Source organism: Amblyomma maculatum, chromosome 3, assembly GCF_055883805.1.
Source record: "Amblyomma maculatum isolate TAMU_Amacu chromosome 3, ASM5588380v1, whole genome shotgun sequence".
Classification (NCBI taxonomy): Eukaryota; Metazoa; Arthropoda; class Arachnida; order Ixodida; family Ixodidae; genus Amblyomma; species Amblyomma maculatum.
In genome coordinates this window covers 71,909,171-71,929,286 of record NC_139346.1, presented here as the reverse complement: position 1 = coordinate 71,929,286, position 20,116 = coordinate 71,909,171, and the positions used below count along the sequence as shown (strand labels likewise).

The window sequence follows — 20,116 nt, the reverse complement described above, 5'->3', positions numbered from 1 at the left end:
GAGTGCTTGCCAGATGCGCTCCATCCCAATCTTATTCTTCTTGTTATTTCCTTTTCATGGTCCGGATCTGCAAGTCTCTTGTAAATCGTCACGAATATTTTTTTTCCACAACCACTACCACGTCCCATTCGTAGAAGCCACCCACTGGCACTGACTACAAAGGAGCAGAGCCCCATACCTCATTCTTCTCCATGTCCGCTTTCTTGATAACTTTCTGCCCGCCTGCCAGCTCTGTGGCAAACCTGGCGACTTTCTACACACACTGCTTCCCTTCCTCTCATTCCCACATTCTCAGGTGCAAGAGGTGGCCCCAGGTCACCTACTCACCAGCACCTCCAATCAGGACCAGCGCAAGAGCACTATATCCTAGCACTTTCTTCAATAGCCACCTAATATCTCACCTTTGCACATATGCTTTGCAAGGGGGCCCGCATCCTCCATGCAATGGACGGCTTACCGTCTGTAATATTGGCCGTATATGTTTGCACAAATTTCTAGGTAATCCTTCGGTGCACGTATGGTCTCCTCCTGTTCGGCACCGTGTTCTCCGGCGCTGTGCTGAAAGCAGGCGCTAAAAAGTTTAATTCTAGAAAATGTATCCCCTAAAGAACGTTTCGCCGAGGTGATCTGATTATATATGGGCTAATATTGTGCGCGCTGTTATTTGCTCGTCGCCCAAAAATTAGTTTTGCCTTGTGCATACTTATCATGGTGCGCTCAAAATCAGTAGTTTCAGCATGTACGCCATCACCCCCTACGTTTTTCAATGAAGAGGTGTGTCTTTCGCAATGGATTACTTACCAGTGCCGCAATTTCGCGGAAGCACACACTTCCCGAGACGATTTCGACGCGTGCCTTTTTTGCAAGTACATTGCAGACTCAAATATGCGCACATCCTGTGTGGTGCATCTCCACAGGTATGCTCATTAGTATATCCGTCTTGCGAGCAGAATGTACTTACTTCGTGTTCCCCTCTACAGCATGCTAAGGGAAAAAGATTTGAATGTGACATAAACATGCGTATCGGAGCAATAAGTGCTTTCCTCTGTGAATTTCAGTGGTATTTACCTCATTTCATCACTGGTGTTTGGACTAACAGCACTCTTTCACTTCACTTCACTTTAATACCTTAAAGACCCTCATTAGAGGGTATCACATAAGGGGTGGGGCGCACAGAAATGAAAAACAGAATAGGTAACATATATGTGTAAGTAGGTTATACAAATACAAGATTTTCACTGCGCAAGTACACGTGTGATTCGTCCAAGAAATAAAGATGGACATGTGATAGAAGCAAGTACTCGGGGAAGGCCGTTCCAGTCGTTGGCAGTCCGGGGGAAGAATGATGAAGAAAATAGAGTGGTGCGGGCGAGAGGTCGGGACACTTGCTCCTAGAGGGTTTCCGGGCAAAAAGATGAAATAAAAACATACGGAGGCACATAGGCAATGCATAGGAGTTAATGGGGAAGCCTGCATGTTTTTTCGACAAATTTTACTCTGTTGACACGATGCCAGACCTCGGCAACGGCGCACTTGGTGGAACCTGCTCCAGCTATATATATACAGCATAGATAAACATGCCCTGATATTAATAAAAATTTTGACGACTAATAGGTGGGAAAGCCCTGTTTGATATCGCTTAATATTGTTTTACTTGGTAGTTTGGCATGTAGAGATACATTTCGTTCAGCGCTATTGCTCTTCGCTACCACCTACCAGTACGGCACGTCTTCAGCGGCACAGCCGCTGACTGGAATCCACGTGCGGAATCCGCCGCATATGACGGGAACGTAGCGCCGTCTGTCACCCTGAGGGTGATAAGCACATGCGTACTGACGTCAGCGCGGTAGATGTGGGTGGTAGCGATAAGAGGTAGCGCTAAACTAAAGATCTCTAATAAATATCTCTAATAGTAATAATTTGGCTCTGTTAAAATCCTTTAGTTGGTTCGGTCGTACGGAATGGAAAGACACCTACAGACACCTACAATTGCAAGTAACGGCAGGCATACTGTTGGAGTTACATATGTAATCGGTTTCAATACTTACCATAAGCTAGCCTCCCCTATGAGTAGGAGAAGAATGATAAATCGAAAGAAAAATATATGATATGAATCGGAAAGCTGCATATAGAACCCTTGCGTCACCAGTTCCATATGAAATCAAGTACGTATTCTTTATGGCATGCTTTGCGTGATTTCACATCGCAGCAAGCGTGGGCTCTTGGTTTTGTAAACCTCCTGAACGTATGAAACGTTTTGCCAAAGCGGTAGGTATGAATTTCGTAGCTAAGCGATTTCCATTATTGTGTGACTTAAAAATGCAGGTATGTAGGAAGGGAATCCTACGGTAGCAGCTCCAGAGAGCTACTCCCGGAGCGCGAGAGTGGCATTTAGTTGTGCATTTCTTCACCCTCTTCTTCTCACCTTCATCCGGGATCCATAATTTGGTTATCCAGTGGCCACATGCTTGCTTTTTTTAAACGTTTAGGCGCAAAAGGCACATTGGTCCCATGGCGTGGTACTCGTTACCGAACGCGTAACAAAACGTATTGCCAGTGATATCAACTACAGCGGTGCCTTGAAAGGGCGCCCAGATTATGATAATGAAATGTTTAAAATACTTAGTGAAAACACCCAGTCGGAAAAAGGTTATGTAGTTACGACAGAATTTATCTGCGGTGTTTGACGGCAAATCTGTTGTGACAACAGAACGTTCTGCAGTAACATGAGAACTTTCTGCAGTTACAACAGGAAAGTGTTACAGAACTACAGACAATAGAAATATACTACATAAAAACTACAGAACTACAGAAAAATTTAACGTTTACGACACAACTACAGAATTTTTTTTCGTATTTTTGACAAGTTTCTGTAGATTTTTTCGACTGGGAGAAGCAAAAATACAGTCGCATGTTTTAATAGATGAGATGGAGCACTTCGCCATGCCAAATAAAGGACGCCGCATAACGTTTCGGAGCAAATATACCACGACTTCATTTCTGAGGGTCATCTCTTGCTTATTCTAGGGAGAAAACAGCGCACCTGCACAAACGCGATAGAGGAAGCGAAGAGAGACAGCGCTGACTAATATCTGAGTTGTTAGCGCTGCCCAGCTAGGTAGCACAAAGTAGGCTATGCAGGGTGGGCCCCGGTGGGCCCGATGTAGGCAATGCAGGACAGCCTCGGTGGGCTCAATGTCGGTGCTGCAAGAGGGGCGGACGTAGGCCCGAAGCGGGCTGTCGACAAAGCCCCAATGGGCCCCACTAGGGGCCGATGCAGGCAGCCCTTGCGGGGCTGCCCACATTTTACAGGCATTGTTAAAAGGGCACATCCCGCCAACTCCCCGCGATGGGCCTACTTTGGACCGATTTGGGCAGCCGCTTTGGAGGAACATTTTTTTTTTAATTTCAGTTAGCCCCTCAGATAATGACATGGGATCATTGCGGGTTCTATAGCGCTAGCCGCACTTGGGCTTGCTCACATTATTCTCATACGGGTCCGACGCAGGAAATTGATGGAAAGCCCTAGTTCAAGTTTTACCAATCAATATTTATGCACATAATTAATCATTTTATACATGTCTGCACTTTCTAAAAACAGCCACAATATTAAATTTTACAATAATTCATAACATTCATCTCGCCGAAATTACTTTTGTACGTCTTGTTCAGGCTATGGAGATGTGTGTTCTGAACAGCAATATTGTGCTGAGAGTTGCAGGCTGTCCAAAGCAACCACATAAGAGGTAACAGTTAGCAATCAGTTTGTTTTAGTATTTGTAGCGCAATTTGAATGAGCGCGAGAACTAAAGCCATGCAAATTTCTAATCGACTAAACATAGCAACAACTGCTATACAAATCATCTATAATAGTAATTTAGGGCAACATCTAATGCAAATAAAGGTTGGAAACAATGATTACGCAATTGCATGCACGCCTTCTAGCCCCATTACGGCCGATGTTGGACCTACAGCGGTTTTGTGTGGGCAGCCCCAATTGGGCTGGGTGTTGGTTTGAAACCTAAAGCCCACTTGCTATTGAACGTGCCTTCAAATTCCCCACAAGGGACCAATTTTGGTATCATGCGGGCCCTCCCGCCTTCCAGCCCCATTACGCCCCATGTGGGATATAAAACAGTTTTATGTGGGCTGGGCGTTGGTTTTAACCTAGATCCCCCCTGCTGTTGCACGGGCCTTCAAAGTCCCCACAAAGGACCGATTTTGGTACCATGCGGGCACGCCCGCCTTCCAGCCCCATTACAGCCTACGTGGGACCTAAAGCGGTTTAACTAAGGCTGCCTCATTTGGCCTTGACGAGGGTTTGCCCAAATTGAGCCCTTATTTATATTTCACATGCCCTCAAGTAACCTACAAGGGGCCGATTGGGGCAACATGTGGGTACATCCGTTTTCTTGCCCCACTACGGCCAATGTTGGCGGCCTCATTTCGGATCTATGAGGGCTTTCCCATAAAAAGCCCACATTTAGGTTGGATTGCCCTCAAATATCCGGCAAGGGACCCTTGCGGGTCTGGATGCAGGAATGTGCTCTGCATTAGCCTAGAAACTCCGCTATGGGACCCATGCAGGAGGAGCAGGGGCAAGCCCAAATGGGGCTCGCCCACTTTTGCCCATTCGGGAACCGATGCAGGTTTTATGATGGTTTCCCCAGCCCCCTTGCCTACATCGGAACTACTGGGGCCCCACATTCTGTGCTACCTGGGTGTGTCTCGTCTCTTCCTCCCTCGTGCTCGTGCACGTGCGCTGCTTTTTTCCTGGAATGTCGTACCAACTCGCCCATCAGTCTACACTTTCAATCGCTTGCTTAGAAAACCACGAGGGCCTTCCCAAGGAAACCCATGAAACAAGCTCGAGGTTCTTCACCATTGTGTACATTTTTTAAAGGCGAAGATTCAAGGCGACCGACAACTAAGTTTTATTTCAATAAAGAATATTTCCGTTATCATTGTTGGTACACCAAAATGATGAGTGCGCGTTAAGGAGAGCAATATGGAGCTGCTCTCACGCCTTCTCGCACTGTCCCGCCGCTTCGACTGAAGTGACGGCGTGGCGTTGTAGATATATCCCCGACGGTGTCAAACCTTGTCACGAAGAGCTTAATCACGGAGAGTGAGCTTCTATTGCTATCAGGACGTGTTTTATATTCCAAACAGCACTCCGTCAGTTCCTATTTTTTTACTAGCTTGGTCAGTGCATCACATTAAAGCTGCAGGATTAGATGCATAAATTCTTGTGAAAAACATCCAATTCCGTGATTACGGCTTTGCCCAAGGTATACGCTGATGCTTATCGAGCGTGCAAAGAAGGTCCATATGTTGTGATGGCTTCTATGGTTCTCCTGATGTTTAGTCGTGGTAGCGTGTTTTGTCTGCCCAATATGTGCGATCATGTCGTATGTTTAGGCATGCAGCTTTACTGCCCGCATAGCCATAGAGAGGTTCGTTATAAGCTTGAGGATGAGTGTAGTTCTGTGTTTGAGGTCATTGCAGCCCGAGTTCCACTCCTCGACAGTATGTCCGCCGGCGTGAATATTTTCATCTGCTATTGATCTCTTCCACACAGCGCTGGACGGAAATTAGCCCGATATCCGAAGTCTCATTATTATATTATTCAAAATAGCTAAAACAATCTCTTCTGTTATGCCCTTCTTCTCGCTGCAACGCCCCACATTACCGAACACACACAGGCGATGGGTTTCGGGAGAGTCACCTGCTGGAACCACTGTGAGTGCATAAAGACCAATTTGCAAAGCACTACATCAACGGTCCCTGTTAAGCATAAATGTATAAATGCCATTTATTGAAAAGAAAAGGTGCACTATTTGCCGATCTTAATAATGAAAACATTCCCAAGTGAATGTTTAAGGTTGGATTCAAAGAAAGAAGAGACAGGGGAGCCCTACTGAAGACGTCCTGAATAATTTTGACGGACTGTGGATCTGTAACGTGCATTGACGTCGCACAGCCCATGGAGTCATAACACTTCATTTCTGCCCAAAAGAAGCGGCCTCAGTCGGTTTTTAAGCCGGGAAATCAGGATCGGTAGCCGAGCGTCTTCATCTATGCGCTGCCGTAGACGCGGGTAAGAAGCATACCCACAATTGTGATTATTAAGGTGAAATATTTTCTAGGCTCATGGAACAAAAGTCTGTGCATGGCAGTTGTGCCCGATATTTGTTCACGCGATCTGTCATATCCCGCGAGGTTCGGCGAGATGTGTTCTTGTCTAGCGTTTCTTCCATCAGCAATCCCACACTTGAACGCGCGCCAAGAGCATCACGCAACAGCAGCGATGGTGTACCGTCCAAACTCAGACTTTCCGGAGAAAGTATGATTGATACTGAGCTTTTTCTTTCCTGAAAACCAATTATAATTATATGTAGCACTGCAACGACCGTCGATAAGATGCAAAAGAGGATAAGCAAATAAATAGGAGAGAAAGGGTAGGCTTTCGCTAAATGACAGCTAAGAGACCCTTAAATTTTAGTACTCCAGGCATAAGCTGCCCCTGCGTTAAGGCACATCTTGTGGGATTACCCAGGCTTGTAGAGTAGCAGCTGGCAGCATCGACCATCCTCGATACTAGAATTCAAACTGGATTCTGCAGTCCCATGGCGTGAAAAATCATTAGGTACGGTGAGGCGCTTTGTGTAGGAGTTGCTTGAAGTGGTTATAACCGGCCAATGTTTTCCCCCTGAATCCCTAATCATAATTATCTGAACCGTCAAAGCGTTTGAAGAAAATTTCTAGCCAACAATGGTCACAGTAGGAGCTTCTGTATTTGTGTCAACCAACATCACATCCTGATGGAAAAATTCCGGAAGCGAATAAAAGGAGGGAGATGTAAACGCAACAAAAAGCGCGAGAAATGCTCGAACCTCCTAAGAGTCTTTTGATTTCCTAGGAAACGCGGTACGCAGGATGGTACTTTTTTTGGAGCGTCACATGTAGCCAGATAACAGATATTTATCCTAAGCCCTACATGAAGCAGGTTTTATATGCTACAATTTAAATATCCAAATCATCTGATGTCTTAAATGTCTAGGTTTCAAGGTCGCGTTGCGAGGTGCACAAAGAAAAATGAACACCTTCATCCCAGGATTCCAATCGCCATTGTTCAGTTTCCCAACAGAGCACAATAGCCATTAATTTACGCACTACTATCTCTATAGTTAAATAAAGCACTAGGCTACGCCGACATCCTGATAACGAGTTAGCAATTCTCATCTAATTTGAGTGCACTGCGTCCAGTACTGCATTTAGGCTAAAGGTTTAGGTTATGGTTCATGGTCGCGTTGTGAGACAGAGAAAAACGGAGCCCGCCGGGAAAGGTAAAATTTACGCGCTGGAGAAGGATTTTTAGCAAAGGGACGGAGCGCAATAGGCAAGTTGGGGTTAACCGAGGCGGACCAGGGAGCTTAAGGGAAAGCATTACCACAGCGCTGAGGAGGAAGAGGCAATTGCCAGGGGCGGCGCCGGTGGGCGCCAGCGCTCGGAGGAAATGTGAACGGTTACGTCTGGAAATGGTAGAACATCTCGGAAACGGCGGCCGTATGCTGATAACGCTGTCGCCTCTTTAGTAGACTCGACTGAGTTCCAATTGATATGAGTGACGACACACGAGGCCCTAGTCAGAAGTTGCGAAGCCCGAGACAATACGCCCCAGCGCAAGACGCTAGAGAAGCTCGATATGTCGCTAGCCGTAACCGCTGTCCAAAGAGCATGCGGAAGATACATATTTTGATAACTGAAGTGCAGATTGAGACAGTTTAATGTTGGGGAGCGTGAATTCTATACGTTCTACTCGTCGTGAAACATACAACTTCTTCGCAATAAGAAAAAGTCCTAAGCGACCACGTTAGTACCTGGTCTTCCTGGTCTGTCGTCTGCTATAGCGCTCTTTCTTTGACACGTTAGTTGTTTTCACTTCCTCCTTCGTTCAGCCTTTCTCACCGTGGCTGGAGGGCAGAAGATTTGTCGATGCCTGTCTGCATGAAAATATTAATTACACGGCCACATCTTCCTTGCGAGGCCGAATTGCAAGGCAAATTTATATGGTAAGTGCACCTTCAGATCTCTTTGCTAAAATTTTCTGCTAAAAGAAATTCTAATTCGTACAACTTTTTCACGATGTGAAACCTATCATTAACTATGTACCCCATCTCGCGTTGGCGTAACATTTCACCTGGGGATGGATAGTAGCCGACTAAATAAAAAGGGACGCACATCTCTCCCTTCCCAGCCCATGATAGCTTCACAGTGCATGTGAGAATTTTTTGCCACCCTAAAATGGCAATATGATGAACTGTGGCAAGGGGAGCTAGTTCTCTGTTCCAGTGTTTAAGGGACCTTCGTGCTTGTCCTCATGGTAAATAGAGGTTTTACTTTACATGTTTGCAGAAGAAAGGACGGACGCGTAGCGATCCATCGTTACTGTAGTGTAAGATTGGAATGATTTCATGTGGTACATTTGATTGTGTCTTGTATATCTCAGTCGTGCCCTGGGAGTAAAATCTAGGCTTGGCGGCACAGATTGAAGGCATATCTCTTATTTCTTCCATGTCCAACATGTATATTGAAAATAATCTGCATTAAGTTTGAAATTATGATGATGTAACTAAATGCGGGAAGGTCCGCAATTTCTACTTACATTATCTGTGATTGTTTTGGAGCTAATATGTTTTGCCTGCTGATAGGCGGTGTTGGGATCTCAGTGTGATGCCCAGAACAGACGCACTCACTTTAATCTTGCCAATTAACTACTACAGAAGGTTTAAAAAGGAAAAAAAGAAAAACAACGCGAACATTGAAACAGCTGGCCAGATATAGAATTGTAACAAAAGATACTTCGATTTTGTCAAGTTCAGAACGAAATTAGTTGAAAACAAAAAAAAAAAAACGAAATGGGTCGGCTGAAAAAGTGCTCAGGCACTCAGGGGTACATAAGCGTGCGAGTGAGGAACGTGCAGCTTCTGTTACAATTTAAATATTATATCAGGCTTTCGCACATTACTTTAGAATAAAATAAAACACGTTTTAAAAAGCAACAGCTGGAAATACAACACACATCCAGCTTGTATCAAACTCATCGGTCAGCCCGAACAGCGCAAGCAACTGACCAACGAAAAGCAAGAAATCTACTAATGCAGGAAAGATTAGAAACAAATTAGGCCATAATAAACCCAATATGGCCCATCCTATTCCTATCGTATCTCAATGGAAACACGCTGATGTGTTTGGTACTTGTTTGCGATTTCATGCGTTCCTCAAATAAACACCTATGTAAAAAATGGATATTGCGAGATGTATATGTCTGTGAAAAAACATGCAATATTTGTTCCAGAGGAAATAGATGAACAGGAAGTGTGGAGTGGGAAATAGCTGATTGTGGTAGGGGTACACTATTAAAAGGAGTTCATAGACCTTCAAATGACATAATAATACTTTTCAGAAGTGCCAACTATCTGTACCGACACACTAATTCAAAAGTTTAGGTTATCATATCTGGGACTTATATGGCGGGGTTGGAATGGCTGTCTTTTAACTTGACCGGAAAGATTTCCAAAGCGAAAAGTAAAATTTACTGGTACGTTTAGTTAATTTCCTATACCAACCGGTTACTAATAACTGACGAATGCTTTAGCCGTTTTTCTCGGACTACATCCCGAAAGACACTGTCGACGAAGTCTCAAGCACGGATGACTACTAGCCCTTCAAGACAAAAAAAAGGGAGCACCTTAAGACCATGCACTAATTTTACAAACCTAAATAAAGGTCGATACATCAATATAGACATCAGAATCAGAAACGCGAAAAACCCGTAATAACTACGTACACACACTAACGAGTCTTCGTTCCGTATTGACGTTTTCAAATATTGCTTTTATCCTGCGCGAAATGAGGACCTTTAACATATCACTTATTCATAGTTCATCATTAAATACTTTTAGCACGCTTATTGAAACTAAACCACTTATAACGCAGCACTTGTGCTCTTAAGTGGTTAAGAATTTGTTCCTGCCTTTTCTGATTGTCTTGTACAATATGTATTCGTCCGCGCAGTCCTTGTCACACGATCCTCTTCTGGTTTAGCTGATATAAGTAATTTCTGGTGTATAGTTTAATGCCATAATTTGATATGCACTTGGAATAATTACTATTGATATTTTTTGTGTCTCTGCACTTTTTAATGCCCGGCTCGTTCAAGAAAAATATTCTGCTGCTCTGTGCGGTTGCGCCACAGATCGAGATTGGCGGCGAACACTGCGTGGCGCATCGCTTAGACCGCCTTCTGAATGCGGTTGCTTTCATAATCCTTTCACCTGCCAATAATGCGTCTGCCCACTGGTCCAGCAAAATTTACTCTGATCATCTCATGTGAAATGCAAATTCTGACATCTAATGTATTAACGTGTGGCTCTCCGCTTAGTGGCGTTATAATTGCCATTAGTCAAATAGGAGCAGAGCAGGAGTTCGCGAACGTGGTAATCACGTCCCGGTGTCCGATCTTACACTCTCTCGCTACCGTGGCTACTGCGCTTACCCCAAGGGCGTTTTCTATCTCGCTAATGTTTTGCAAACCTGGCTGCCTGGCTGCAACTCTTTTATAGGACCAGACACTTCTCCCGTCACTACTGTGCGTCTGAGCCTCTCCACTGGAAGCTACGCCTACGACCATAGGGAAGACTACTAACCGCGCCGTTGCTCGCCTCGCCCTGAAATCCGGCTCGCGCAAGCCCTCTTCCTCATTTCATACACAGCAGCTCACTTCCGCAAAGAAGTCACCTCTCTTCGTCGTTTCCATGCCCTATCCACCTTTTCCCCCCCCCCGCCTCACCTACGCCACGGTCCGCAGATTTCTGTTGAAAATAGCTTATGCAACCTCTAGATGCAATATGGCATCCTCTCTATAGAGTCTTTCTAGACAGTTGCTGATTACACAAGTTGTTCAACATGCATGTGTATTGTGTGTCGGTCACTGCCCTCATTATAGTTGAGCTCAGTAGACTGTCTTTCGCTCCGTTTTTCGGCCCCACCTGCAGAAAATATTCACTGGACCTTCCACATGCGCAGTTCGTTTTGCCAGTGACAACCCTTCCGCTGTAACTTCCGTGCTCTCTGCGCTAGTAAACAATGTCGACCGCCACATTATGGGTTTTGTACCGTCCTACACCTTTGCACTAAAACATACTCCTTCTGCTTGATATTTGACTGACAAATCTGCTCATATCCAGCTTTCTGGCCTTCGCATCTTGCATCTACACCGGATCCTCTGAAGACGCCAGCAGCACAATTCGACACTGCTCGACCGAATGTGCTCGCGTGCCATCAAACACACTTTCTACGTCATTATTTCGCATTTTGCCGGTTCTGCACGGAGATAGCTACTTTGCCCTATTATACTTTCTACACTGCAGCGACTGTCGTCCTACCCCACATCGTTTTTATAGTATCGGAATAGCGCACACACATCCTAGCCCACAACTTCAGCCATGTTCTCACTGCACGAACTTACCTTGCTGTCTGTCTACAGGTTTTCTGCCGTAACTTTTGAAGTTACTACTACTTCCGATCTCGAGGCCTCTGCGATTGGATTTTCAGGCTGACGGCGAGATATATTTACCCTAAGTATTTCACAGCCACGCAATACAGAAGAGATAAATAAGGTGCGGGCGGACAACATGATACGCCTTTGAGCTTCCGCTTGCCGCTCCATATTGTCCTAGTCAACAAGAATAACCAAGAAGGAGCAAGAATGAGCACGAATGACAAGAGCGATCAAAGCTGCGGGGTCTATGCCGGTTACCGCCAACTCAATAGGATCACGAGGAAATAAACGTTACCATCGCCAAATAATTTTAGGCACAGCTGCCTCATAGTGAAGTTAGCGCAAAAAAGGAATATGGTAGTAGAGACAGAACAAGAGCTTTATTTTAGCGACTGAAAGGTTACCCTCAACTCCCTCCAGACTGCCCGCATGGGGACACTTGCGTTTCCTCCATCTATCTGCATTCCGCTTAGTGGCATGCGCCTGTCATCTTGGACACCGTGAGAAAACTGCTTTTCTCATCTCCGACGGCCAGTTTCATCTCAAGGTCGTGCCTATAAAGTGACCATTAAGGCTCTGACAACCAAGTGCCTTACTGAGATACCGAACAGAGTTATTCAGGCGAATCTGGACGCATGTCTTGGAACCAAGGGTTTCCGTGGTTTCACGGCCAGGAAGAAGTCGAATACAATTGCTGTGTGGCTCCCGAGTTTGGCTGCTGTTGAGTGTCTTCAAACACTTAAGTGTATTTCAGTAACAAGCGAAGTCTCGGTTCCAGTCCAGGCTTATCTTGTTGATGGTTCCGACCTACAACGCTGCATTGTCTACAACGTAGACGTTGACGAGGACCAGGCGACACTTCAGCGTGAGCTCTACTGCCCTACTCATCGTGTGATTCAAGCTCGTCGCATGGGAAAGGGGCGCTCTTGCATCGTCACCTTGCAAGGCCCCGTGACTCCCCCAACTCGCCTATACTATTATGGCTGCATTCTACGCCCTCGCATATAAACCAAGTGTCGTCTACTGTTATACCTGTTTCCGACCAGGACATATGCATAGGTCCTGTCCTTTTACAACACCAGATGACGCTATGCCAGAAGAAACAGTATCTTACCGATGCGGACTTTGCAAAGCTAATGACCATGACATCACCTCTCCAACTTGCCCAACAAAGCAGAAAGCAACTCAAAAGGTCCGTCGTGGAATACAAAGGCAATGGTCTCAACATGTTACTTCACCACCGATTCAGACATTCAACAGATTCGAGGCTCTCCAGTTGGACGACGATGAATGGCCACAGCTATCTGAGACAGAGCCACCGGCAATCTGTACACCACATGCTTACAGCGCTAATTTGAGTGCACAACGTCGTCACAAACAGAGTACAAACGTGAAGGACATGCCGGAACCTCCGCAGGACGATGTGACAGCAGTTGACGACCAAATTGAAAGGCTTTTAGCGGAGGTGTATAAGCTCCGCAAACATCGTGAACTGCTTGCTCGTCGTAGGCGAGCAACGGAATCTCAGACCGCGAATATCAAAGCTGCCTCGCCAACGATTATGTCCCATACTCCCATGCCGTTCACTGATTCCCAAAAGTCTTCTGCTGCCCTGCCTGATAACTCTTCGAAATTGTTACTGAGGTTTATGGTCACTCAGTTATCTAACCTGACATCTGTGCTTTTGCGACATCTGGACTCATAATCAAGATGGCGACTACAAGATATCGCGGTGTGCTTCAGTGGAACTGTAGAGCGCTCTCCACAAAGGTTGGAGAGCTCAAATCCCGTCTTCGCATGAACAAGCTTCATGTGTGGGCCATGCTACTGCAGGAGACCAGCGCGTTGCCACTCATTCCCGGTTTCAGTGGATACGTGTCTCCTTCCATGGACGATCGACGTGTGCACACGGATACTCCTCCGGGAAAGGTGGCTGTGCATGTTGACACACGGTTTCCTCAGGTGCGCCTTGCTCTGGAAAATTGGTGTACTTCATATCAGGAGGTTGTTGCAGTGGCAGTCAAATTTGGTAAGGCAACTGTTGTAGTTGTGTCAGTCTATTTAAGACCTGGTGGTGGCTCTCCCTCCCGCATAAACCTGGGATGGTTACTGAATGTTAGGCAACAATACCCGGGATGTCCAGTTTTAGTTGGTGACTTCAATGCGCCTCACCCGGACAGGGGATACCCTACCTTAAGTCCTCGCGGCAGACGAGTGCGGGACGCCTTTACGGATGCGCTGTTTATTCTCCTGAACCATCCAGATACACCAACAAGGACTGTGCTTCATACAAGGAGTGGAACATACCCTCCAGATCTTACGTGGTGGTCAGGAAACGGCACCCCCTCGTGGCACTTAGAGCCGGACTCCTGGGACAGTGACCATCATCCTATTGTCATCGGTCTCTATCCATCACAGGCCCGACGATTACGCCGCAAGTGTACAGTTGTTCATTGGGACAATTTCCGCGCCATTCTTCAAAATCACTCTGTGGAGTCGGCACCATCGCTTCTAGACCGCATAAAAAGAGCACTAAATGAGGCTACAACCATTACCTGGGTGGAGGTTGGTCGACCAACACCGGAGGTGCCTCTGCTCAACTTGTGGGCTGCTCGTCGACAAGCGGAATTGACTGCAACCAGAGACCCAACTTCTGCGCATGCACGTAAAAGACTAAATTACATTACTGCTAAGGCTAGAACGTATGAGCGTGATCTCTCACGGCGACAATGGTACCTGTGGTGCGAGCAGTTCTCCACACAGTCATCGAATGCTCATCTTTGGCGAACTTTCCATGCCATGGAGCACTGTTGTCGTGGTCCTGATGCAGCGGCCACAGCATGCTTTGCAGCAAACTTGTCTCCGAATGATTTCGCAAGACAAGCAGCACGCAAGTTTTTCCCCAAGTACGACGTGTTTCCTGCACCAGTTACAAGAACTTACTTGTGGGGCATGCCAGCCCATGTCGACAAGCTGCCATCTGCTGCCGACACCGAGGGAATCGCGAGCCCATTCTCCATGCCCGAATTGCTTGCAGCTATAGATGAAGCCAACCGAAAGACAGCGCCCGGTCCGGACTCCATTACGTACGAGGTTTACAAGAACCTCAGTGGTGATGCACTTCCTCAACTCCTTGACACCATTAACAAGGTATGGCTAGACGGCGATGTACCAGACAGCTGGAAATCGGCTATTGTGATCCCTATTCCAAAGCCGGGGAAAGCACCAACAGACCTAAGCAACTTTCGGCCTATTTCCTTAACGGCAACAATTTGCAAGATTGCTGAGAAAATGCTCGCCACACGAATCTCGTGGTGGCTTGAACATCACGGTTTCTACCACCCGGCCCAGATTGGCTTTCGACCATCTATAGGCACAGAAGACGGATTGACTGCCTTGGCGTCCTATGTATTATCGTCAACACGCAGCCACAATGTACGCACCGTCCTCGCCATGGATGTAGAAAAGGCTTACGATAATATCAGTCATGCTGCCATTCGGGATTCAATTGACATGCTTCATTTACCTCTTAGAGTACGCAATTTTGTAGAATCTTTCCTTGAAAGTAGGCAATTTGGAATACGCCTCAATAACGAGGCCATAGGATCATTTGTCCCTCTTCGCGGCGTACCCCATAGATCGGTGTTGTCACCAACATTATTTAATATTGCGTTTATCTCACTTGCGTGGCGGTTACATGAAATTTCTGATGTTAAATTCTTAATATACGCTGATGACATCACGGTGTGGAGCACACACAACGACATACTGACTCAATCATCGGCCCTGCAATCAGCTTTAGATATTACGTGCAGATATGCATCTTCCATTGGCCTTGAACTTTCCGCCAGTAAAACTACGTTCATATCAGTCGCCAACCGCTGGGGCCGCCGTAAACTATCGGCAACTCCTATTCGTCTACATCTATCCGGAACACCACTTCAGGAAATTCCAACAGTAAAAATATTGGGCTTAACAATTATGAGTCGGGAACTGGAACTGCATGGCTGTCTGGCGCTAAAAAACAGGCGTTACAGACACTGGGTTTGATTAGACGCATTGCTCCAAAAATGGGCGGCGCTCGCTCAGATGTTGCGAGACAGTTGGTGCAGGTAGTTGTGCAACCGCGCCTTGTTTATCAAGCCCAATTTAAGCATTTGACAAGGGCACAATGGGATCGACTTGAGGTTATAAATCGAGAGGCAATGAGGGTCATCACCTGCATCCCTCACATTACACCAATCGTGGCACTCCAAGAAAAAGCACAACTAAACACAGTAGATGAACTGGTGCAGCAACGACGTGATGCACGCAAGCTTAAGGCCACACTCTCTCACGCAACGTGCGCTCTGAAGGCTTATGCTTCGAAACATTCACTACTACCACCGCCACTGCCAGTTCTTCCTCCTTGGCATTTTGTACAGCTGAGCGATAACAAGCCGACTGATTTACGCCGACCAAGAACACAGGAAACGGCGTCGTTACTTCGCGACCGAATTATGGAACAAGACGCCCGCTTGCCACATGGTTCCATTATAATTTACGTCGACGCAAGCATCAAAGCCTGTAAAGTGATAACAGCAGTTTACTGTCCCAGCAAATCTTCATTGAACAAGACGTCAACATTTCAATTACCGGAACCTCCATCCTATTTTGTGCGGAACTGCTTGCAGTGCAAGAGGCGCTTCGCTCTGTGACCGCCGTTCCCATGCTTCCCACGGCCCGTATTATCATACGTACAGATGCCCTCCAGGTGACAAAGCTACTTAAACGAGTTAGTAGTAGCCCGGAAACCTGCCAGAACATACACAGTCTAGCGGCTCGCATACCAAAACCAATTCGTATTGAATGGACCCCGCGTGACCTTTTAAGTGCTCAAAGCCAAGTGGATTCTGCGACCCGCCTTTCAACCTCAACATCGACATCGCCAAACCTCATAAAATTGGACAATGCCACCCTGCTTTTAACAAGAAAGGAGCACCTCCGGCGCCGTACACGTGCTCTTATACCTCAGTGTACGGTAAGCCTCCCCCGCGGTCTAACCCGTGCAGAGGAGGTGGCGCTTCCGAGGATTAGAGTTGGGGTGCCCCTACACCAGCAGTGATCCGAAAGTGGCCACAATTTCGGTATTTATATCCACGCCCTGGGTGCCCCATCTGCGAGTCTAAAAATATAGAAGCTGACATCCATCACCTACTGTGGGATTGCCCAGCGTGGAAGCCAACGCGTATCCGGCACCTGGTGGCAGCTGGCCTCTCTCCCCATAATCCGGAGTCATATGCTGTTTGGACAGTGGGATCGCATCATCGTTCACTCCTCGATTTCATTGCATCAGCCAACCTTTTTTCATTTATTTAACCACACCCTTCATCCATCATAACATTCCTTTTATGCCCTGAGGCAATAACCTTCGCAAAAAAAATAGTCTCGCTCCGCTGTGCATTTCCTTCGCCTTTTTGAGATTTTCAAAGCCTGCAGCAGCATTCAACTTAAGTTCAAATCAAGAAATGTAGCACTCTGAACTTGTCATTGTGGTGTAGCTTATGCGTTACAAAAACGTACTTACGTTCAACGACAGGCCACAGGAAGTTGACAAGAACGAGAAAGGTAGCACAGTGCACGGAGGTAACCATCCTGTGTGGTGTAAAGATTGAATCATTTTTTCAGTCGAGCATTGATTGTAAGCGCCCTTATGGTATCATTTTTGAAAAACGTCAGTAAATGCATCCAAAACAACGACACGTAGCGCAGTTGCTCATTTCTTGCTGTTCAGGGGCCACTAAGTTCGGACTTCTTCCTTTTCAAGATGCATTTGAAAAAACTTCCTTTTGCATTCCCTTGTCCCTCCAAAACCAGTCCCTTTTACAGCCTATGCCTGAAAGCATATATAGCAAATATGATAAACATTTGTGAGAAGAATTGTGAATGGAAGTATTTACAACATGATCACCGAGGAGAAAATCTATCGTGATTGCATAGAGCTCTCTACAACCACGATAAGCTGCCGCGATAGAAACTATTCAAAAGTTAAAGCATAGATTAACCTTTGTTGTGCTCAGTACTGACCACTTCGAGTTACTGCGACAGCAAACCATCTGATGTTTAACAAAGAAACAATTTCTGCAGGAAACACAAAAAGCCTGCCTTTTCTACCTGCCCGCCTTCCTAATGGGTAAAAACTATATTTCCAACATGCGCACATAACTTAGCAAAACAAATATTGTTTAGCGGAATATATGACAGTGCCACGAAATAGTTTACGTCTCAGTTTACATGTTGATATCCGGAGACCCTTCCTATTCTTTCACTCAAGTATGCCACTCACGCACGCGCTATGTGAGAGGGCCCCGCCGGGGTGGTGCAGTGGTAAGACGCCGGAGTACCCGTGCTCGAACCCGACCTCAGCCGCTGCGTTTCGATGGAGGCGAAACGAAGAGGCGTCCGTGTGTTGTGCGATGTCAGCGCACGTTAAGGACCCAAGGTCGTCGAAATTACTTTGTAGCCCTCCACTACGACTCCTGTTTCTCTTTTTCTGCTTTCACTCCCACATTCCTCCCTTCTCTTACGGAGCGGTTGAAGTGTACAGAAAAGAAGTGAGGCAGTTACCGCGTTTTTCCATTCCTATAAATCAATCAATCAATCTGTGAGAGGAAGAAGTAAGAGTTCAAAGGCGCACTTTATGCTTTCGCCGCCAACAAAAACCTCTTACTCCTGTCGGCGTGACAAGAACGTGCCGAACGCTGCTACCAGGCGCACTCTGCATCACCTGAAGCACAGATACTACAGGGTACACTCGGGCAACTTTAACGGCAGTGTTAGACGGCCCATGCCTAGTACATTTAAAATTTGCTTTGACTTAAGATCAACAGTGAAAGTTTAGGCTATCGACCGGTGTATATAACCAAACAATTACGAGGAACATTAGCGACTAAAGTAGTAAACGGCGAAATCCTGAGAAGTATCATCTTGTCTAGCATTCCTGTCGTCAGCAATCCCACAATTGATCGCGCGCCAAGGAACGCTACGCGACAGGCGCGATGGTGCTCCATCCAAACGCACATTTATCGGAGAAAATGTGACAATTACTGCGCCTTGCCTCCAGAAGTCTCATCTTGTCGAGCTTTCCTGCCATCTGCAATCCGACACTTGAAAGCACACCAAGGAACGCCAAGCGACAGCCGCCGCAAAAGCGGGACACACTTTGTCCAAGACAGTATGAGCCATTGAAGATTTTCACCATAATAATAATTGGTCTATTGGAAAGGGAAAGCGAAGTATTTATCACTTTTTCCGTCCCCTGGTGGGGCTGAGACAGCTAGGCCACCTATTCATTATTAATATAAACAGCGCGAACACGAAGACAAAGGACAAGATAAAGAAAGCCACAGTACAAGCGCTGACTCACAACTATGCCAAAGCCCTTTACTCCAAGACCCAGAAAAAACAAACATGAAGAAAACAAAACAGTCACGTGAAACAACCCCTGGGTTCACCTGCTGCACAAAAATCACTTAAAAAAGACACCTCTTTGCTTGAAAGAGCAAGAGAAGTCTTGCTGACACACTTATTGTCCGTTGAAATAACATGATTCCACTATCTCTCTCATCTTCTCTTTGTGGCGATACAAAATCCTAACCTTGTCACCCCGCCGGGGTGGCGCAGTGGTAAGACGCCCGACTACTGTGCCGGAGTTCCCGGGTTTCAACCCGACCTCGGCGGCGGCGCTTCGATGGAGGCGAAGCGAAGTGGTGTCCGTGTGCTGTGCGATGTCAGCGCACGTTAAAGATCCCCAGGTGGTCGAAATTACTCCGTAGCCCTCCACTACGGCTCCACTTTCTCTCATTCCACTTTCACTCTCACATTCCTCCCTTCCCTTACGGTGCGGTTCAGGTGTCCACAGAGCAAGTGTGACAGATACTGCGCCTTTCCCTTCCTGTGAACCAACCTACCCTTGTCAAACTTAGGAGTGCACTTTCTCTTCTGCTTCTTCATTATTTCACATGAATGGCAATGTGATACCAGAAACGTTTTGCCCTTCCACTTTCCAAGTTGTTCCGATGTTCCTGCAGCCTCTTACTAATACATCGTCCAGTTTGTCCTATATAACTGACTCCACAAGAGACTGGAATTCTGTACACAACACCTGTCTTGCATCCAACATATGGGTTTCTATGTTTCACCCCATATTCTCGCTTCTTCGCTTCTCTTTCCCTTTGAATAGCCGGGCAGATCCTCTTCACCTTGAGCGGGGCGGTCATTGCGACGTCAACACTATACCTCTTGCCTACATTTTTGAGGCCATGCGAATTTTTGTGCACATACGGTGGCCGATCGTGGCCAGTGGCCGATCGCCCACTGGTTCTTCAACAGTAAATTCCAGCCCGGATCTGGAATTTACTGTTGAAGAACCAGTGGACGATCGGTTACAGTATTTATATCCATTTATTCAATTCGGTGATGATCATATTTGTTGGGAATACAACCCGAGATCTATGAAGCCGTTGCTAAGATCCAATTCGGGGCATTTCAAATTAGACAAGAATGAGATGA

At 46.4% G+C, this 20,116-nt stretch overlaps 1 long non-coding RNA gene across 2 annotated transcripts in view; it reads right to left on the bottom strand.

The window, feature by feature from the left end:
- The window catches only part of LOC146194965 (uncharacterized), a 62,322-nt gene that overhangs the window by 22,015 nt on the left and 20,191 nt on the right, over window positions 1–20,116 (bottom strand). For both annotated transcript variants that reach the window (XR_014705510.1, XR_014705511.1), the window contains exons 3-4: window positions 17,133–17,200; window positions 802–984 (exon numbers count right to left, since the gene is read on the bottom strand). This is a non-coding gene — a long non-coding RNA (uncharacterized LOC146194965). The remainder of the gene's footprint in view (window positions 1–801; window positions 985–17,132; window positions 17,201–20,116) is intronic.